Genomic DNA, 24,149 nt, shown 5'->3' with positions numbered 1-24,149 from the left:
TTTAAACTGAATCCACTGAAGATCATAATCATACATGCTATCTGCACTAATTTTATTTACCTTTTAAAATGAACAATTTATTTTTACTATCTTTAAGTAAATGTACAAAGTTGTTGTCATTTACCAAAGCAGCTTGTGAGTACAAGGCATCTTGATCAACGCCACCCCTTTCAACATCCTTACCCATCGTTCCCTCCCCCTTTTCCTCATTTTTCTTAATTTTTTAGAATAAATATTGAATTTATAAATGCTACCTTTCAACCCCCTTCATTCATTTACTATCTCCCATTGACCACACCCCTTTTCTAAGTATCGTTTTCAAAGAGATGAAAGAACCTGGACAAAACTGTTACGTGAAGTAAGTCAGTTCCAGGGAGACAAACATTGCAAGTTTTCCCTCATGTATGGAAGGTAGAATTTGTTTATAAAATAGAAGTAAGCATGCTGAGTGTTATTCAAGTGTATGCGAATGTATTATTTACTGCATTAATACAATAGATTCAAGAACTCAAAATAATGTAATTCCCTAGAAAAGCAAAATCCAATTCTACATTGAATTCTTGACTGCGTTCTCAGGCAATCGGTCCTTCAATCTTAGGGGATCAAATTTGCAATGTCTGATAATTATCTTACTCTTTGCCAAGGTCCTCTTCAAGTATTTCTCATTCAGGAAATCTTAGTTCCTTTAGGCTACCAATGTAAATGCTTTTATAATAAAAGTCCTGATGAGCTGGGAGTTTGACCTAGTGGTAGAGTGCTTGCCTAGCATGCATGAAGACCCAGGTTCGATTCCTCCCTACCATAAACATAGACAAAAACAGAAGTGGTGCTGTCACTCAGGTAGTAGAGCTGAAGCCTTGAGGAAAACCCAAGGACTGTCCTCAGGCCCTGAGTTCGAGCACCAGGACTGGCAAAAGTGAAAAGAAAAGTCCTGAGCCAGGGTTCACACTATGAATCCTAGCTACTCAGGAGGCTAAAATAAGATCACAGTTCAAAGTCAGCCCAGGTAGTAATGTAAAAGAGCTTTTTATCTCCAATTAACCACCAAAACAAAAAAAAGAAGTGGCTTAAGTTGCTAGAGTGATAGCCTTGAGCTGAAGAGCTCAAAGACAGTACTCAGGCCCAGAGTTCAAGCCCCATGACCACCAAAAAAAAAAAAAAAAGCAGTCCTCTAGTCTAGCCTTCTAAGGTTAAGTCTCTTATTGTCATTATTTTGGCCAACCCATTTCAACATATGAATGTTAACAAAAATAAACATTTGAGCCCTGGACCAAGGTTTCCTTAATAAAAATACTAAAAATGCCTCACTCAGTTTTGGTCTTTGCATAACAAAGAGGACAGACCAACAAAAAATATAATCTGAAGCACCTCTAAAGACCTTCACAGTGGGAGGCACATGAAAAACAAAACAAAACAGATAAACAAAAGCTGTTAAAAGTTGTTAAGAATTTCTGCTGCTCATGTCTTTAATCCTAGGTACTCAAGAGGCTGAGATCTGAGCATCCCAGTTCAAATCCGGCCTGGGCATGAAAAACTTTGAGACCCTTATCTCCAGTTAAGTACCAGAATGCCAGAAATGGAGTTGTGGCTTAGTGGTAGAGTACTAGCCTTGAGCTGAAGAGCTCTGGGACAGCGCCCAGGCCCAGAGTTCAAGCCCTACGGCTCACCAAGAAAAAGAAAAAGAGAAAAGGTTGAACACTATCTATCTATCTATCTATCTATCTATCTATCTATCTATCTATCCATCTATCTATCTATCTGTCTATCTATTTTCATATGTGATAAATAATTAACATTAAAGACAGCAAGGGGTTGAAGATATCAAATAAAGAATCCTAATTAGAATATAAGAGGTGGTCAAAGAGCAAATCACTTCTAGACTTCTGAAAGCTAGGATACCCTCTAATCCTTGCCAGCTGCAAAATGTAATCCAATTCACAATGAACTTCCATCTTGACCCTTATCTGTGACCTTCCACTGTCTTTCTCTACTTGTATTCCAAACAAGATAAGAGACTTGGCAAGCTCTGTAATGTTTCCACATACAGGCATCAGTCAGTGAATCAACATGGATATAGTATAAACATTGCCTTTCTACAATTTATCAAGTAGGGGTTATACAATTCTATTCCTCCCCACTAAGATAAAGATTTTCCTTTTTGTAAATGCAAACACTTAAAAAAAGGTTTCTCACTTTTGACTATTGTAAAAGAAGTTTTGTTGTAAGAGCCCAACTCATCCTGGAAGATGGTATTTTAAATACATGCAACAAATAATTTCAATAAATAAAAACATGTCACTATATCCAAATGTATGTCTTCTCAGTTCCTGAATCTCAGTGTGTTTATTGCTGTGAAAATTACTACTTGCCAAATGTCCTCCCCATAGCGTGGGTGAATTAGAGAAATAAAACATATTCAGAGCTGTCATATTTAGCATAGGAAAACCTGGAGCATGAAATTACCATTCAAATGACAATCTGAATCTACCTGTTTATAACGCCAGAAATGTGCTATTAGGTACCAGGTTGATTCAGCGGAAAGGAAGGTTAGTGCATTTTTCTCAATTTAAAGAAGGTACAACATGGTTTGTTAAGCATAATGTCAGTCTAAGTTGAAACTCAACGTTTACAAATTATTCTCAGTGCTACAACTTGAATTCATTGTGTTACATTCATTCCAATCTTCTCACCATTTTCAGTGTGCATCATTGTGTTAAGGATAATTTGGGACTTAGTGTGAAGGGGTTTCAGATCAAGTACTGCAGGTAAAAGATGCTTACAAAATCATACACAATCCAGGTGATAGTAGCTCACCTATAACCTTAGCTACTCAGGAGAATGAGATTTGAGGATCATGGTTTGAAGCCATCCAAGGAAGGAAAGTCGTTGAGACTCATAATTCCAATTAACTACCAAAGAGCACCACCCAAGATCCTGAATAAATCAATTAAATGAGTAAAGCCATTATAAATACATTCTGACATCAAGTTTTGCAGAATTAAAGTTATATTTAAGAACTACAATATTACATTGTCTTATGTGGCATGTTTCAATTGGGCCTGTGGGAACAAAGACAAATAAATTGGGATATGTACAGTATAGAAGACAAAAGGAAAAATGGATTGAACTTTATGGATACGAATACATATGTATGAAAAACCATCAGTTCATGTTGAAGACACAAGTCATGAATCTGGTAAGGGATTTATATGCAGAAAATATAGAGAATTAAAATTCAACCAAAACCATAAAGAGCAATCAAACAATCTGAAAAAATGATAACCACATCACTTGAATATATATTTAATTAAGGAAAATTAAAAAATGGCCAGAAAGCAGTTAGAAAGTTGTGAAAATTTCTAATCATTGTGGAAATGCCAGTCCTAAATGCCAGCACAATATCACTGCTTACCTATCACATGAATGTCACCAAGAAAGAGAGTACTATTTGTAAAGGTATGGAAAAAATAGAAGTCTTATTTACGTCTTATTTAAGGTGAGTGGGACTGTAACATGGCACTGCTTCTGTGGAAAACAACAAAAAATGGAAAATAATAATAATAATAGTAAAGAAAACAGCAAAAAGTAAATAAAACTAACACTTATTGTAATGACTCCATGTCTGTTTACTCACCCTCAAACCTGGAAGTGTGTTAAATAGACACAATTTTCATTTTCTTCTTTCTCTTCTTTCTTCCTTCCTCTCCCCTTCTTTCCTTCCCTCCTTGCTTCTTTGCTTCATGTCTTTGTTCCTTCCACTTCCTTTCCCACTCTCACTTCTTTCCTTTCTCCTTTGCAACCTCACTTTCATTTCTCCCTCAATCTGCGCTCTTCTTTTATTCTAAATCTACCTCTCCTTTTTCCAGCTGTAAATTAATATTAAGATGTAGTAACCATCCATGTGTTGTTCATTAGATGGATTCCTGAGCAAGTAGTACAATACATATATATGAATAAATAATGTATTGTCTATAATGTGGGCAAATATTGAAAACATTTTGCTAAGTGAATGGCTTAGTAAAGAAGTCAAAATCATCAATGTTTTCTGTTCCCGCTGAAATGAGATGCATAGTCCATGGAATCACAAAGCTGGAAAGAGAAGGAAAAATAATGAGGTTGACATTATTTGCTGTTACAATGCATTTGTTTTATCAGAGAGAATTAAAGAGTATGATTTAAAGCATACTGACATTTGCACACCTTTGTAGATAACACTGTTGAGCACCATACTAAAAATGGGATTGTATATATAACATATTTTATTATAATATAACACCAGAGAAAAGTAATACAATAGCACTTTAAATAAGAAGGGAAAAATAGTTTTATCAAGGCTGTTTCAATATCCCAACATGACATGTACGGCCGGAGCTCACTCTATATTTCTAAAAGACCCAGAGAACATGAGTAGACTTCTGAAAGCCCTCACGTAATTCTCTCCCACACCTTTTCCTTTAATATATTACAGCATTCAATATGGGTTTTGCAAAAGAAAGCCCTTCCTGCCACTGTCAATATTACATATCACAAACTGAATGTCATTGTAGAATGAGGGTGGGTGAGGCATAAGGGGAACACGGCTGGTGTTGAATTCTTGCTTTACTCCGAATGAATTCTTCCCTTGCATTTGTGGCAGGAGTCAGGATAATGACTTTTTAGGATAAGAAGGTTGGCAGCACACAAAGCCTACTATAATCTACTGGCCTAAAGTACCATTCATTATATAATTTAGTAATTATATGGTTATTTTTGAATCATCCCAAATACACATCAAACTTTCCATTTGGTCAGAAAATTTCCAAGGGAAAAAATCTCAAATTGCCTTTCTTTTGTGAATTTTTATGAACTAATCAAGCATCACACTATGAAAACATTGAAATTATTTCAATTCGTGTATTTATATTATTAAATTGCTAAGATGACAAACTTTGCATTGATCGTGTATAATATTCTATTCTCTGGTATACTAAAATTCCTCTTGTTTATAATCCATGTTTCTTCCTCATTAACAACATATTAGGGTTTCTCTCATTTTTAAAATATTTTTATTATCTTTACAAAGTTGTAGAAAGGAATTGCCATTTGCCAAAGCAGTTTACAAATGTAATGCATCTTGATTATCCTCATTTATCCTTCACAGCTCACCCCTTCCTTTGCTTAGCTTAATTTTAGGTTATAAATAGGAATGTGTGTAATTTCCCAAAGTAGTTTCCCGTATAATACCTCTTGATTTGAGTCACAACTTCCACATCTTCACCTCCATTCGCCCCAGCCCTTCTCTTCTGCTTCTCAATCTTGTGGTGTATACGAAGACTCTGTGCCTGACTTCTCCCACATTCCCACTTTCAAGAATCATTTTTCTATTGCTCTCTCCTTGGCCCCTCTTGCAAGAATCCATTTCCTGGTACTTACTTTGTAGATCTTTGACTTAGTCATTTTAAAAGACTTGTGCCTCATGTACTCTCCATAGAATTTATTGTACTTCAATTAATTCATCTATAGCATCATTCTTACCATGAAGTTTGTTTATATGTAGATGTACAGGTAAACTCAAGGTACACATAAATGAGGGAATCTATGCAACCAATATTTCTCTAGGGTCTGGGTTACTTTGCTTCATATACTTTTCCCAATTCTTCCCATTTCCTTACTAATGGTATAATAGCATTCTCTTCATGTGATAAGTAGAGTTTCACTGGGTATATATGACACATTTTCTTGATCCATTCATCTACTGAGGGGCATTTGGGCTGATTCTATCTCCACTGTGGAAAATAATGCTGCAATGAACATACTTGTGCCAGTAGGATTGATGTGGCCTTATTTATGTTCTATTTCATAAATGCCCAGGGGCAGAATTTCTGGATCACAAGGTAGCTTTTTGTTTAGGTATCTGAGGAAACTTCAGAATGATTTCCAGTATTTGAACCTCTTTACCTTCCCGCCAACAGTGCACTAGCGTTCCCCTTTGGCCACATTCATGTCAGTATTGTCATTGCTAGTTTTCCTGATATTTGCCATTCTAACTGGAGTGAAGTAGAAGTGATGTTTTGACTTATATTTCTTTTATGGCTACAGATATTAAACAATTCTTCATGTGGTTTTTTTTTTGGTCATTTCTGCTCTTTTCTGAGAAGTGTCTCCTTTTTTACGTTTTTTTGTTTGTTTGTTTGTTTATTTTGTTTATTTTTTTTGCCAGTTCTGGGCTTGAGCTCAGGGCCTGAGTACTGTCCTTAGACTTTCTCAAGGCTACAGCTCTACCACTTGAGCCGCAGCACCACTTCAGCTTTGTTTTGTTTTGTTTTTCCTGTGCATGCAAGGCAAGCACTCTACCAATAGGCCAAATTCCCAGGACTTGAGCAGTCTCTCTTTAAGCCATTAGTCAATTTATCATTTGGGTTGTTGTAATGACTCTTTGTAGAGGACATGATTCTTTATTTAAAGGGCCTTATACTCTCCTCCGCAGTTGCTGGAGCTGTGCCTAAACTTTGTCAAAGTAGCTGATTGCAAAATCAACCACCTTCCCCACAAATTAGTAGCTTTACTGTATGCCAAAAGTGAAAAGATTGAAATTGAAATGAGGAACACAAACCCACTTTTAATAGAAATAGAAATAGTAATTAATTTAATCAAAAGATGTGAAGGAACTTTATTGTAAAAATGTCAAGCATTTGAAAAAGGCTTTAGCAAACATATTAATGGGTTGGTTGTTTCTTCGAGGATTTGTTTTTGGGGATGCAATTTGTAAGCTATAAGTATAATTTAGATATAAGATGTTCTTGCAATATGTGAGCTTTCTATTTATCTTGCTAGCTGTGTCCTTGGCCTTACCGAAGCTCTGTAGTTTAATACAGTCTCATTTATGCAGACTTGATTTGATTTTCATGTGTCTATTGTGTTCATGTTCAATATCTCTGGCCATAAAAATGCCAATCCATGGAGGGGGTACCTGAGGGAAAGGGGAGAAAACATGAGAAGGGGTATCAATGTTCGAGAAGTAATGTACCCGCTCCCTGACAAATGTAACTATAACCCCTTTATAATCATCCTAACAGTAAAATACAATAAAAGAATATATCTTATGCCTACTCTTCACTCCTCCTCTTTAATATAGTATTTGAATTCCCAGCCAGAGCAATAAGGAAGAACCAAGCATAAAAGGGATCCAAATAGGGAAAGAGGAAGTGAAACTTTCCCTCTTCACAGATATGATTCTGTATTTAAAGAACCCTATAGACTCCACTCCCAAGTTGCTTGAGCAACTTGGCAAAGAAGTAGGGAATAAAATTGACCCTCAAAAATCAACTTCTTTCCTGTATGCCAACAATGTGAAGAATGAGGAAGAAATCAGGAAAGCAACTCCTTTTGCAATAGCCTCAAAGAAAATAATGTACTTAGAAATTAACTAAGAATGTAATGGAACTTTATGAGGAAAAATTTAAAAACCTGAAAAATGAAATTAAAGCAGAACTGAGAAAGTGGAAAAATCTCCCATGCTCCTGGATTGGAAGAATTAATATTGTGAAAAGAGCAATCCTGCCAAGAGCTGTATACAAATTCAATGCAATATCTATGAATATCCCAATGTGATTCTTTAAGGAAATAGAAGAAGCAATCAATAATTTCATATGGAATATTAAAAGACTCCATATAGCAAAAACAATCCTTAACAGAAAGAACAGTGCTGGAGGAATATCACAAACTTTAGAATCTATTACATTGTTATAGTAAACAAAACAGCTTGTTACTGGCACAAGAACAGGCCTGAGGACCAATGGAATAGAGCTAAAGACCCACAGACTTATAGCCAGCTAATCTTTGATAAAGGAGCCAAAAAAATAGGATGGAGAAAGACAGTCTCCTACAACAAGGGGTGCTGGCAGAACTGGTTAAGCACCTGCAGAAAACTGAAGTTGGATCCTTCTATATCACCCAGCACAAGAATTAATTCTAAATGATTCAAAGACCTTGAGGTAAAAGCAGATCCCTAAAAATTTTACAAAAGGAATAGGAGATACAGTAGGTCTCCTTGTCACAGGTTGAAACTTTCTTAATAAAGACCAGGATAGGTGAGGGGGGGGGAAACAAGATGAGGGGCGGGAGTGGGGAGAGGGAAATGGGGACCAAAAATGAGAAAGGGTATCAATGTTTGTGAAATACAACACCTTCTATCTGGTGAATATAATGTAACCCTTCTATTAATTACAATAAAATATATGAAAAAAGACCCAGAAACACAGCAAATTAAAGTTTGGACAAATGGGAATGCATTCAACTACAGAGCTTCTATATGGCAAAGGACATAGCAAGCAAGTTAAATAGAAAGCCCACAGAGTTGGAGAAGATGTTCACTAGCCATACAACAGACAAGTGCTTCAAATCTAAAATATATCTACAGCTAAAAATTGAATTTCTCCAAAACAAATCTTTGAATAAACAAACATCCCATTAGAAGGTGGGATAGAGAATTAAAGTGAGACTTCTCTGAAGAAGAAATAAGAGTGGACTATAGACACATGAAGAAAAGCTTGACATTTCTGGCCATAAGAGAAATGGAGGGCCAGGAGTTTGGCCTAGTGGTAGAGTGCTTGCCTAGTATGCACAAAGACCTGGGTTTGATTCCTTGGCACCACATACAAAGAAAAAGCCAGAAATTGTGTTGTGCCTCAAGTGGCAGAGTGCTAGCCTTGAGGAAAAATTCCAAGGACAGTGTTCAGGCCCTTACCTGCAAAAAAAAAAAGAAATGCAAATCACAATAATTTTGAGATGCCACCTCATTCCAGTTAGAATGGCCATTATCAAGAAATCTAACAACAGCAGATGCTGACAGGGATATGGCCAGGAGAGATGACTACTACACTCTTGGTGGGAGTAAAACCTGTTCAATCACTATGGAAAGCACTATGGCACTTCCTCAAAAGAGTAAACATAGAGCTCCCCTATGGCCCAGCAATCCCACTCCTGGGCATTTACCCAAATGTCCAGAAACAAGTTACATACTAAAGCCACCAGCCCAATGATGTTCATTGCAGCACTGTTTCCTATAGAGAAGATATAGAACCAACACAGATGCCCCCCAGTAGATGATTGGATCACAGAAAAGTGGTATACATACACAATGGAATTCTATGCTGCCATCAGAAAGAATGATATCACCCTATTTGTGAAGAAATTTAAAGACATGGAAAAATCATATTGAGTTAAGTAAGTCAGACCCAAAGGAACATAGGCTTAATGGTTTTCCTCATTTGTAAAACTTAGTACACACCTAAGACTCTCCTAGTAGAGGATTACAATAGATCAAAACCTAGGTACATAAATTCACATAAGATGAGGCTAAGTTAAAGGAACTCAAAGATATGGAAACAAGAGGTTTATCTTGTGTGATTGTTGTTCTTAATGTACTATGTTATTTCTCTTCTCTTTTATTGCCCTTACGGTTAATCTCATATTGTTACTGTATCTGACTTTGTTACCTGGTATATTGTATAAACATTTATTTGTTTATTTGAAATAGGAAGGGGAAGGTGGGAAAACAAGATGATAGGGAGAGAGTGGGAGGAAGGAAAAAGGGACAAAAACATGAGAAGGGTATCAATGTGTGAGAAGTAATGCACCTACTACCTGATGAATGTAACAGTAATCCCTGTGTACATTATCCTGAAAATTAAAAAAGGAATGTATCCTAATGATAACCAATAAAGAATAATAAAAAATTAAAAAAATTAAAAAGAAATACAAATCCAAACAACTTTGAGAGTTAGCCTCATTCCAGTTAGAATGGCCATTATCAAGAAAATTATAATAATAGATGCTGGCAGGGATGTGGCCAAAAAGGAATGTTACAATTTTGTTTTAGAGGATGTAAACTTGTTCAACCACTCTGGAAAGCAATATGGAGGTTCCTCAAAAGACTAAACATAAAGCTTCCCTATGACCTAGCAAGTCCACTCCTAGGCATTTAGCAATTGACAATAAACAAAGCCATACGAAATCTACCAGCACAATCATGTTCATGTACATTATCTATCATAGCTAAGATATGGAATCAGCAAAGATGCCTTTTGGAAGATAAATGGATCAAGAAAATGTGAATGGATCAATGAAATTCTATGCCTTCATCAGAAAGAATGATATTGCCCACTCACAATGAAATGTATAGACTTAGAACAAGTCATATTAAGTGTACTAAGCTAGACCCAAAGAAACAGGCTCCATGGCTACCTCATTTGTAATAATTGGGGATTCTCCTAACAGAGGATCACAATAGCTAAATAGCTATGTATATCTGATCATATAAAATGATGTCAATCTAAATGAACTACAAGATATGTAAATAAGAAGGGTGTGTGTGTGTGTGTGTGTGTGTGTGTGTGTGTGTCTGTGTGTGTCTGTGTGTGCGTGTGTGCTGTTTGTAGTTATTTCTTTTCCTTTTTTTTTTCCTCTTTGGTTTTTCCCCTGTTGTCAATTTTTTTTATTTCACTTCCCTTTGTCTTATATAAATTTTATTTGATTTTGGAATGGGAAAGGGAATCACAAAAGTGGTGAAAGAAATTTTAAAAGGTAAATCAATGCTAGAGTGACACTCACAAGATACTTTGCTGTGAATGAACTTTACAACTTGGGGGAAGTGGATTTGGGAAAGAGGGAGAAAATAAGGGAGGCAGTAAAAAATGTTTGACAAGAATTGTACTCCCTTCCTTACTTATGGAACTGTACCCCTCTGCTCATCATCTTTACAAGAAAATATTTTAAAAAAGGAAAAATGAAATTGAAGTAGATTTAAGGAAATGGAAGATCCTTCCATGTTTCTGAACTGGAAGAAGTGACTAACATAATGAATATGGCAATGTTTCCCCAAGTAATTTATAATTCAAAATCCCAACAATGATATAGGGAAAACAATAAAAAAAATTCTATGGAATAGCAAAAACTGCAAAGAACAAAAGCAATTCTTAGCAAGAAGAAAGGCGTTGGAGGAATAGTAATACCAAACCATAAACTCTATGACAAGCCATAGTAATAAAAAACAGCTTGGCATTGGAACAAGAAATATGCCGAGGTACAAGAGGACAAAACAGAAGACACAGAACTGAACCTACAGATTTATAGACACCTAATTTTTATAAGGGAGTCAAAGAAGTAACCTGAAAGAAAGACAGTCATTTTTACAAATTGTGCTGAAAAAATTGGCTATGTATATGTAGATAGCATCAATTCAAATGGATCAAAAGTCTCAATGTAAGTGTCGATACCATAAAAATATTACAGGAAAGGATAGGGGAAACTTTAGATCTACTAGGAACATGTTGAAGCTACCGAAGTAAAGATACAGAATCACAACAAATTAAAAAGAAAGATTGGATAAATAGAATTGCATCAAACTGAAAAGTTTCTTCATGGCAAAGTACATAACTAACAAGCTAAATAGAAAGACCACAAAGTAGAAAATAAATTTCACTAGAAATACATCAAACAAAGGTCTAATGTCCAAAATATACTTACAGTTCAAAAAAATAAATTTCCCAAGAATAAACTGTCAAAGAAATAGCCTTTCTTTACAATTATTCTCTCTATTTTTACTTGATGTCACATCTGGTAATTTAAAAATTCTCTCAATAATGTTTAATTTTCTCCCTCTTTTGTAAACAGCAAATCATAAACCATAGAGGAGGCAAGTACCATTTTCAGACTGAAATGGTGGTAAATGAAATTCAATATCCAAAAACCATTACATAAATTCCAAATGGTTTGATGCTTGTGCCATTGGACTGAGGACAATAGATTCCCTGATAATATCATGCAGAAATTCATTTCCCACCAGGGAAAGCAGACACTACCTTTTTGGAGGATAAAAAGGTTATTTTAAGCTTCAGTGGAAATTTACCTTTCCCAATCTAGTCTCTTCCTATGGAATCTCAAGAAATATTTCCACAACCAGAAATGGGAATTATTGCAATGACAAGAAATGAGATACATTTCTTCTTTTATGATTTTTTTCTTATTCTCTCATCTCATTCTCAAGGACCCACAATTGATGCTTTAATACTTTAAGTGGGTCTTTCTCCAGATAATCAAACCGTGTGTGTGTGTGTGTGTGTGTGTGTGTGTGTGTGTGTGTGTGTGTGTCTGTGTGTGTGTAAAACAAAGAATAATAAGCCACTATGGAAAAGGCTGGGAACAGAGGAAAAGTAGAAGGAGGATGGGTAAGAAATAGGAAAACAGAAGGAAAATTGATCAAAGCAAGTGGTAAATGTCCATAGAAATATCATAATAAACCCCTTTGTACAATTGATTGACTAATGGTTAAAAAGATGAATAAGTTTTATATTTCAAAAGACTGTCTTTTTGGCATTTTAATGAGTAAATATTACAACAAAGTACACTAGGCATATTCTGTTCCACAGGTTTCTTGTTTTAAATATTTCCCAATCGACAGGGGAACACATCTACAGAGATCCAGATTACATGTAATCTAGTAATTATAAAATCTTTGCATACAATATGAAATACATTTTAAAAAGCAGTTTGGGCAATAACTGGAAAATGCTCATGAATATGTTTTACTCTGAGTTCTTCAAAAGATTCTCCTTTTTCACTTCGTCACTTTTTGGAATCTATGAGAACAGAAAGATAAAAATACTCAAAGAACCAAGTATGCCGAGGCATGTTGTTCAGTCTACTTCTGAAGAAACAGTCAGTTGACACACACACAATGTTCCAGTGCAATTTACATATGGAGGTGCTGCTCTATTTGATGCTCCATTGTGTCAAGTTATCATGAATATCCAAACTGTTGAACACATGGCTGATGTGTGATTTCCAGGCAACTCACAGAAAACTGTGCTAGTTTGATAACATAAAATAAGCTGTGGAGAAATAGAGTTACATTTTGGCAATATTTTCAGGTTCATTCCTAAAAATCAAGTTTTGCCACCCTTTAGATTCTAATCTGTATTCTGACAATGCTGATGATGATATGGAAAATTGAATACATAGTATCAGATTAACATGATCTAAAAAAGAAAAAAAAACTATCTCCACTGGATGAATCAGACTTCAACACATTAAAATATAATAAAACACAGTTTCAGTGGAAATAAAGAATGCATCAGTTTTGTGTGATGCTAACTAGAGCATTTATTCAAACAAGATGTTGGAGAAACGATCCAAACATCTGACCCTCAGACCTCCATGCCCACTGCTCTTTGATTAAAGCTCACATTCCATCTCCCTCAAAAGGTTCAGAAATTTAGATTCATGTAGCACATAGATTAGGCCTGTCCTGGACCTTGGTTCATTTGACTTTCATGGGACTTGCACACAGAGGCTTTCTTCAATACATCTCCTAACCCTTCCTAAATGCGTTAGGTAATACACTTTTTTTTTAATCCTATATATCCACAGGTCTTCAACCCTATCTCGTTCACAACATATAATGTAAAAATCTTTTAGGCCCCTACTTTATCTGACTGGTAAATCTTTGAAGGTATGGACCCTCATCTGGAATGTTTCTGACAATCCTTGGAATATGTTGTTTTTTGTGGTGAAGTGATATCAAAATATTACAGCTGTATAACTCTGCTATGAATAGAAAAAAACCTCTATTATCCAATCTCTTCCCAGTTAGAAATGAATAGAGGTCATTTTTAGCCTGCAGTAACAGCAGTAGATGGACTTCCAGAGTTTTCTGTTTCCTTCACGGGATTTCTAAGCATGTCTCTAACTGCACAGTTCGGTCTCTGAATCACTGCCCGACAGCTTACTTCCCAGGATACCAAAGCAACTGCCACTATATTTGTTCTTAGAAATTACTGGTGACTCCATTATATTGTGAAGTTTTCAGTCACAACTACTGATCTTCCTTTAAAATAAATGTTTTGCTTTAGCTTCGCTAGTAAAATCCATTTATATTTGTGACATTGACAGGAGAAGTAGAAAAGGGAGATATTCATCTATACCATACAATTACTAATGCTTCTAAAATCAAAACAATTCTAGAATGTACCCTTAAAATGTTTCTAAGGACGGGAGCATGACCTCATGATAGAGTGGTTGAGTAGAATGCACGAAGCCCTGGGTTCAGTTCATCAGTACCACATTCACCGAAAAAGCCAGAAGTGGTGCCGTGCTGTGGCTCAAGTGGCAGAGTGCTTACTGTGAGAAAGCTCAAGGACAGTGCCCAGGCCCTGAGGTCAAGCCCCAGGAATAGCAAAACAACAACAACAACAACATTGCTAAGGTTTTCCATATGTAAAAAATAAAGATGCCAATGTTCTCCAGTAACACCTGACAGCGGGGATCAGGTACATATCAATAACATATCAATAAAATCAAATGTTCCATCTAACCCATTTTCCTTCATTGGTCTCAACTCAACATGATTTTACCAATTTTCCTATAAACAGATAATACAAGGAACCACCCATTTACATATTCTAAGGAATATGAGGTAGAGAAGAATGAATAGAGTAAACAATATACTCTCTTTTGTCTATTTGCCTTGCTGAACCTATCAGGATACTGAAGTTAAGATCGAGGCATTTGTGTGACATTTCCTAGACAATTAATACCATCCTTAGGAATAAAATGAGATGGTGCAGTATAGTTGTATAACACATGCTTTGGGGACCTAGAGTGCCCAGGGGAACCTCTAAGACTGTTCACTTTACTTAGTTGTTCAACTATAATGCGTCTATTTCTTATAGTAGGTAAAACTGGTGTTTCAAAACACACCTGATACTAGTTGGAGTCAAATGCAAATAGATTGTCACAAACAAGTCTCCAGTTTTACTGAATATCAGAAGACTGTGGGTAAAGTGATCTTTATTTCATTTCTCAGAAAGGAAGAATAAAATCGAAATATGTAAGTCTCCTGTCAAATCCATCCCTATACTAAGTCAAGGAACTAAATTTCAAAATCACTTTTAGTGATTTTAGTCCCAGAGCATGTTATAACACAAATCTTGACTAGCTCATATTGGGTTTAGAGTCATTCTATTAACATCCCAGACCAGCATGAGGCTAATTTGAGTAAAAAAACAAAAAAAATCAAAAACAAAAAAAACCCTTTAGGTTTCTGGGATGGTAATGGGTACACTAGAGCAGACATTCTCTATTAAACTAATGATGCACTAAATTGTACGTTGATAATATAAAAGAATAAGTATGTCTCTTTGAGAATAGAATTGTTCTCGTTGGGATAGAGGTGGACACAAGGAAGAGAGATGGCTCATTAATGCTCAGTCATTAATGACATAATCAATAATCTAATAAATCAGAAAGTCTCCTTATGTAGTTGGCTATTAATATATTATTAACCTCCCTTTTAAACATTAATGAGGCATAGCTTTCCAGGTAATTAAAACACTTTATACTACGTAAATACAAAAGAAAGTAAATTTCCAATGTGTTCCTGTCAATTGAATGGCTTATAGACTAATTTACAGGCATCCTAATAACTAAAGCCCTAATGGAGAGAAGTTGTGTTTGTAAACATCAATTTCCTTTCATTATCCTATGTTTTATCCCCCACATCTCTCCATTTAAACAGCGACATTCTCTGCTTAAAAGATACCACAGACTCACACAATCAACCAGAGACATACACATTTATATTCATAGTTAAATCATGTTAGATTGTAAAAGTATTAAGTATCTCTTTAGCAAGTTTTGTTTTTCAATTTCCCAATCAAACAGAAAGACAAATTAATGAAGATATAAAGATATGAATACAATGAAAAGCTCCAATTTGATCAAATAAGTTATTTAAATTTTATTTGATATATTATAAACTAACAGAAATTCATAGTCATAGGTATCCTTCATCCATATTCTACAGAAGATGACATTAAACTGTAATAAATTCTTAAAGCCAGGAAGCACACATGAGAATATTGTTTACTAAACACCCCATGTACTTCCACTGCTTTTAAACATTTATTTATGTTAATGACTTGCAAGTACTTCTATTCATTTAGTTTCCATATGAAATACCTCAAAATAAGATTGAGAAAGAATCTAAAACTACTAGAGAGATTTTAAAAAGTACAGTTTATTTGCTAAGAAGAGATGGAGAATTTTGAATATTGACTAGTCTTCCAACAACAACAACAAAGCTAAACATTGGAATCTGGGGCAGGCACAAAATAAAACAAAACAAACAACAAATTAAACATTTGAAGTTTCTTTGGGAAAGAGAAAAGTTTGAGAGCAGAAGTCTAATAGATAGGGGCCCCAAAATAGTCATAATCTGGTAATATTTAGAATTTATACTGACAGGAAATTGGGTCTGCCCAGTGCCATCTTGACTACATGGAGGCTGGTAAGGTCTGGCATCTTGTCTTCATGGTGAGGAATCCCTGGAGACATAGAAAATTCATGAAGAAACATTACCTCTGCTTTTGATTGTTATTATAAGTGGTCCAAAACATAGACATGCTACTTTTTATTTAATTTAATTGTCAAGGTGATATACAGAGAGGTTACAGTTACATAATGTAGTGAGTACATTTCTGGTTAAACTTTGTTAATTTTATAGCCCAAAATTAGTTTAACATTAAAAACCTTCCTTGTGCTTTTACAGTAATAATCTATACTTAGGAGATATAGTGTATAATAAATCTGTTGTTTAGGGAATGCAATTCATTGCTAAATTATATCCCAACAAAAATATAAATATCAGCATTGTAGCAAATATGCCAAGTTGTTATTAGAATTCATCCAAGAGTTTACAATAGTTAGTTTGGAATGATCTTGCACAACAAAGCAATAACCATACACTAAGAAATAGAAATAAAATTGGATTTTCAAATTATTACATTCAATGGAAAAGAACATTATGATGCAAATTAATAAGGAGGACAATTTTCAAGTTAATTTTCCTTATAACTGAAGGTGCTATGAATGAATAGCGAAACAAGATTTTTGAACAAATTATGAGACCAATTTTGTTTTCTTATAAGACTGTCACAAGATATAAAAAGAAATACTAAAAGACAATCATACTAATATATCCTAAAAATTAAAGACTATAATCCCAGCTGAAGTGGTGAAGGTTACAGTTTCATGTCCTGAGAAACTTGGGCAGAACTAACATGCAATCTAGATGAAATGAACTAAAAAGAAAGGGAACTAAAGCACGACCAAATTGGAAAAGTGTGGACTCTGGCTCTGTGTTAAATCTCCAATGAGACAGTCTTACACTAAGCAGTTAAGAGGTAATCTATTTTAGTAAGAAAATCCCATGAAAAGCCAGGCATGGTGGCTCTCGCCTGTAATCCTAGCGACTCTGGATGCTGAGATCTGAGGATCAGGGTTCAAAGCCAGCCTGGGCACTAATGACCGTGAGACTTTTGTATTCAATTAACCACTAGAAAATGGGACGTGGGGCTGTGACTTAAGTGGTAGGGCTGTAGCCTTGAGCTGAAGAGCTGAAGAACTGAAAAAAATAACTTTTCGAAAGAAAACATGACTAAATGTTTTATGAACAATCAGAGTGGGGGTTGGGAGTGTTGCCTAATGGTAGAGTATTTGCTTCACATGTATGAAGACCTGGGTTTTATTCCTTGGTACCACATACACTGAAAAATCTGGGAGTACTGTGGCTCAAGTGGTAGAACTCTAGCCTTGAGAAAGCTCAAGGACAGGCTCCGGTCTTGAGTCCAAGGCAGGCAAAAATAAATAAATAGATAGATAGATAGATAGATAGATAGATAGATAGATAGATAAAATAAAAAACAAAACAATCATAATAGCACCTTGATGTAGCCCTTTAGGTGAATGCATGATGAAATATGTAATCATATATGATTTTCTGTTGCTAGAAGTCAACAATTACCAATTACACTTATAAGTAATAAACTATTTTTTTATTCCTAAGAGCTTTCTCTTTTAGTGCATTTGATGACAGTTTAAACTGCTTTGTGAATCATAAGGTAGCCTATAACCATTCTATAAACAGGTTATGAATCCTTATTTCCTTTGAATCTTGGTGAGTGAGACCCTTTTCAAGTGCACTTCTGTATCCTTTGGCATCTATATCAGGCAACATACTCATTGAAAGAATGATAAAAATAAATTTTAGTGTAATATCAGAGATCACTGATAATTTTAAGGTTTCTCTGGAGTTTAATCCAAGTATCCTATAACTACATCGTTGGGAAGATTGCATAAGTTTGTAAGCACTTTAAAATCATTGAATATTAAATCTTAAAATGGTAAATTATGAATTGTATCTCAATAAAGCTGACGTATATCTCCATGAAACGATACCCCTCATATTTCCTCAGATTGTTCAACATAGTCAAAGGCCTGATAAGATGGGGAGGGGGTAATTGTCAGCCTCACCCTGCTTATACGTTTTTCTCAACCCCTTTTGCACTCAATGAAAATTACACAGCTACCTGCTATTTTTGTACTAATGGGTAGAACTCTTCAGGATATTTTCCAGGCTTTGCCAGCATAGATTTTTACATTTCACATGGGCTAATGATTCCTCTGCAGCATGTCAGTATAAATTACTTTTAATGGCCTGGCTATTTGAGCGATGGTTTATATTAATTTCTAAGTTTCAAATTACTACTTAAGAGTCATAATTTGAATCTCCAACATTCCCTCTCAAGATGACAGGGTTTTCTTCTAAGACTTTCCTCCTCTGGATGTTTCTAACAGGGAATCAATTTCATACTAGAAAACAAATGAAATGTGTACATATTTGGAGAAAGCTGGGGGCAATGTTGTCCCAATTAGAGAAGGGAGAGAGATATGAAAATGGAGAAGACAAAGATGGATTCTGTTGCTTGATTTTACCGTTCACAAATATTTCTGTTCAGACTGCAAGCAAAGTGCCTACACCACACAGGGCTTTTGATATACTATCTGGTTCCACAAGGGACCCCACTATATGCATGCTCACCTGCCTGAGCTTTAATTAACCCCTCATGGAAAGATCGTCCCACTATGCACATGCTGTGGTGTTCTGGGTTGGGTGCTGTGTTTCTCTGATCTGACTTCACCCCACCCCTTTCAAAGTCTCACATTCTATAGAAAGCACCAACTTCTGTCTTGTCTCCCCACTGCTGTGCCCACTTTTGTGCAGTTAGCACTCATTGGCAGTTAGCAACCAAAAATTCCTGGAGACAGTGATTAGATAGTGGGGTTTTTTTGTTGTTTTTTGTTTTTTGGGTTTTTTTTTTTTTTTGCCAGTCCTGGGCTTGGGCTCAGGGCCTGAGCACTGTTCTTGGACTTTCTCAAGGCTAGAGCTCTACCACTTGAGCCACAGCACCACTTCCAGTTTTTTTTCTATGTATGTGTACTGAGGAATGGAACCCCGGTCTTCATGCCAGCTAGGCAAGCACTCTACCACTAGGCCAAACTCCCAGCCCTAGATAGTGGTTTTTAATAGAGAGACATCAAAAATATATATACTTGAAAATATATACTGCATGCAGTTTCTATCTGTCATTGTTGCTGTGATGACTTGAGACGCTAGAAGCACAGGAAAAGAAAATATCCGCAGTCAAATGGAACCATACACTTAATCGATACAAGAAGAATGAGACATAAAAAACAAAGGGGAACCTGAGAATGGAACTTGGGCACTGCGTGTCAACGTTCACATCTGTAAGCTAGGCTGAGAATTTGACACTAGCCCATATACACTCCATCTACCAAATAAACAGGAAAAATTCTGGAAAAAAAAAGCAGTAAAGTGCCAGCAAGCAGAGAAACAGATAATAAGAGGGTCTGAATTCTAGAATCCCTGTCACCAAAACAAAACACAACAGGGTTTTGGGGTGTGTTACAGTAACAGTGAAGTATTAGTATCACAAATTGTAGTGGATGGAGGTATTAAATTCTCATCTTTAGAGAATGCCCAACTGCTGCTGTAATGATAATGTGATATGAGTGAAAGTATGGTCACAGTAACAGAGAACAGATGCTCTGGTGATACTGGCCAGGACAGCAGGCTTATCAAATGGCAAACTTGATGCCAGATTCTATTAAACAAACTTACCTACAATATCAGTTGTCTATGTTTACTTAGTCTTACATTTGATATTCAAATTGTTTATTTTCAAAAATTATTTGTTAGGTTAAACTTAAATTTACACCAAAAAATGTGAGGTCTTTCCTCTATTTCTGAGAGCCTTGTCTATATTTATAAAATAGGCCTTGTATATAGTTAGTCATCTATTCTGCAAGTATAACAACTATTCAGCACTAACTCAGGTAAGAAACTACAATATTCAGCATGTAGTTTATATGGGTTGGTTAATTACTCTTCTAAATGTAATTTAGGTATAATAAAACTGAGATATAAAAGTGAATTTTAGGAGAATGTGTGATGGAATTGGTTATTTTTAATGGTTCTGTCCACATTGGTAATTAATAATATCATGCTGGTTCATTACTTGGAGAAACAAGCTGTTTGAAATAGATATTTCATGGCACTAATAATTATAAATGAACAAAAATATTTTGGGAGAGTTTAATTTAGCCATTTATTTAGCAAGTAAAACATAGAAATATAGAAATATAGAACTGAATTTAACTGTAGCTAAATATATATATATATATTCATAATTACATGTACCTTTGTATACACATATGTGACTTAAGAAGAATATTTATTGTAGATCTATAGCATATGTTTCAAAAATTATAATGCAATTGAATATAACAATAAAGAAGATATGCCTTCAATCTAGCTAGATCAGTAGAGTTAGAAGAGATAGAAAGATTGTAATGTGTATCCAGCCAGGGTGATGAAATCAATAAATCTCAAGGGAAAAAAAAGCTTAATATAATAAAACATATCTGTAATCCCAGGGAGCTGGGATGAACAAGGATCTTGTTTGATTTTGTTAGCTCTCAAAATATATTGATGACCTAATTCCAAATAGGCAATATTTAAATACACAGCATTTTTATGCTATTGGGAATTGGATTTCATTTTTTAATTCCCTGTAAGAACTGTATTAACAGTATTTGAAAAAATTATGTGGTTTAGAATACTAAATGCTATACTATGATGTTGCTAAATCCATATACAGATGATAGCTGTCAGCCATTTTTGGTCAGTGACTCAATATATTTGTACTACCGGTTTTAATGAATAAATGCACTTATATTTCCTCTGTTTTATTTATTTATTAATTTATTTTTAGTATAAAGCTGATGTAGAGAAATAACGTAATTCAGGTAATGAGTGCATTCCTTTTCGAACAGTGTCACCTCTTCTCTCACTTTCTCCCAGTTTTTCCCCTCCTCCCCTACAAGTTGTCTAGTTCATTTTCAACACAGTGTATAGTGAGTATCTATGCTGTATTTGTTCAGCCTCAAATCATATAAGCTTGCATACAAAACAAAACCTCAAAACCTCAGCTCTACCACATCTGGATTTGTTGTTGTAGTGGTTGTTATTAGTAGTTTACTACAGGTAAGAGTCTTATGCCCCTTCTTGGCTGGGTTGTCTCAGGACTGCATCCTCCGGTCTGTAGCTAGGATTACAGATGTGAGCCATGAGTTCCTCATGGTTTTTGAAGAGTTACAATGATTGGGAGGGGGTGAGAGGAGGATAACGGGACACAGACATGAGAAGGGCTATCATGTGTGAGAAGTAATGAACCTACTACCTGATGAATGTAACTATAACCCCTCTATTCATTATACCAACAATAAAAATGTTTAACTTTGTGTGTTTGGAGCCAGAAAAAGAAGGAAGATGGAAGGAAGGAAAGAAGAGGAGAAGAAAAGGTTGGTAAAGAAAAAGTACAGGCCAGAGTATGGTGTAGTGGTAGAGTACATGCCTGCCATGCAGGAAGCCCTGGAATCAATTCATTGCTACCACGCACACAGAAAAAGCCAGAAGTGGTGTCATGGCTCAGGTTGGTTCAAGAAAGCTTAAGGACTGAGTTCAAGCTCTAGTAGTGGCAAACAAAAAAGAAAGAAAGGAAGAAAAAACTGTAATATAAAAGATAGAAAGGACAATATATTGTTTTTCCTGAAGTAGAAAATTTCTACTGGCCTAATGGCCAGGATTCAAAGCTTTCTAAATAACTTAATATTTGCTTTGGACTTATCCCTTATGTATCTGGTAAATATTTAATTTCTTAAGTATTAAAGTGATCAAATACAAAATTTAGCAATATTAATTTCACAGTAAGAAGTATTACATGCAAATAAGGTTACACACAAAGTCTATCTGGAAAACTATTGCAGTAGCTTTGCTAGTGGTGAGAATCTAAGCAAGACATAGCATCATTACTTATTACCAAGCAGGGATCAATCCAATTGTTATAATTTTCATAGAAAGTACCCTCCAAAAGGCACTGTGTTGAAATGTAGGTCTGTACTCTTTAATCATTGAGATGTTCTGAGTTTCAACTTAGTTGGTGCCACTGAAGATGGGAGGGAATGTGTGTTTGGAGCCAGAAAAAGAAGGAAGATGGAAGGAAGGAAAGAAGAGGAGAAGGAAAGATTGGTGAAGAAAAAGTACAGGCCAGAGTATGACGTAGTCTTCTCAAGGCTGTCTTCTCTTTGCTTCAGTCTTGCTTCCCTCTCTGCCTTCTGATACTCACAATAAATGCAATTACGTTCTGCCCAATCCTCCTTCCACCTTGATGTTTTGGCTCATAACAACAGGCAAAGCTGGCCATAGACTGAAAGTGAGCTAAGAAAACCTTTTCTCCTTTCATTTTTTCCACTCTGGTTTAAGTGGATAAGCAGCAAGAAACTGGCAAACATATGGTATATGAGGAAAGGAATAAAACTTGCTGCTTAATGGAGAAATTTCCCATTTTGAAGAGAGAATCAAGTGTTTGTAACATTGAATTTAACATGGTGTTGAGATATCAGAATTAAAACTATCCACCAGCCAATGGAAGAGGATATTGGGTCAAGGGTTGTGCTTATTAGACATTAGAATCTTTGAAAAAAAAGTTTGAAAGTATATTTAAAATAATAGTTTTCAAAATTCACCTAAACCAATCAAATTACTTCCCTGGATGTCAGTTTTCTAAATATAACATTTTGTAAGATTGCAAAGAAACACACTGGAGCTCATTAAAACACGACTCATCAGGATATTATTCTATGAGAAAATGTAAGCAAGTATTCAATAATCTGGAACATATGTTGAAAATCCACCACAGTTACCCTCCCTATCATCTTTCTCAGGCAGTCTCCAGGCACAGTGTCTCTCCCCCTTAGACTCCTCTCAATTATTCCTCCCTCATGCTTTACAGCTCTATCCCATAGGTTTTTAATGGTATTTTGATAGCAACAGATCAAAAACAAGAAATGCAAAGTGCCATTTAATGACACTGAGACAATTGCCTATAACATAGAGGGCAAAGATTTGACCTTTCAAATGTATATACTCAAGCTCACAAATGCTATGAAAAATTCAAAGCATGAATTTATCAAAGGTTTATCAAAATTATCATGGCCACTTCTGTGAAGATATTTAAATGGAAACACAAAGGTATGGGCAATATTTTATAATGTTACCACCTTTAGAGAAAACAAAGATAGTCTTTACAATATTGAAATGGAAAGACTACTCTTAACATGAAATTCATAGAATTATAAAAGAAACAAACTGTAAAGATGTTAAAGACTCTAGCAACAAGAAAAAATGCTTTATTTCATTTTAAAAAATCAAACTGTTCATGTTAATGAACCTTAAAATGTGGTGGCCCTAAATATTTTCAAAGATGTGGGTAGAGTTTACAGATTTTTCATGAAAGGGTTAATTACTACAATTTTAGAACTCAATTTTCTCTTTAAGTGTTTTTCCTAGAGGTTTTATTCTAGTGAATAGACAACTTCACAGCTTAGGGGGTAGCTGTTCATAAGAAACATATACTCATTTTGTTAAGAAATGGAATTTCAATCAAATCCTGGACTACTTTTTGTTAATAATTCCATGCATTTATGTATATGCATGAATGAAACCTAAGAGAGCATAACTAGGAGAAGTGTCCATTTGTAGCCTGTTTATGGTACAAAATTATGCCAATAGAAGTCAAAACCATACAAACCTAAATATCCTGATACGAATGCACAAATATGAATCAAATAAGTTCTAAGTATGCTGGGTAAATGCACACAAACCAAACTTCAAAGGAGTAGGTATTCAAGGT

This window comes from Megascapheus bottae, chromosome 1, assembly GCF_031878675.1.
Source record: "Megascapheus bottae isolate mThoBot1 chromosome 1, mThoBot2.hap1, whole genome shotgun sequence".
Classification (NCBI taxonomy): domain Eukaryota; kingdom Metazoa; phylum Chordata; class Mammalia; order Rodentia; family Geomyidae; genus Megascapheus; species Megascapheus bottae.
This window is presented reverse-complemented; position numbering follows the sequence as displayed.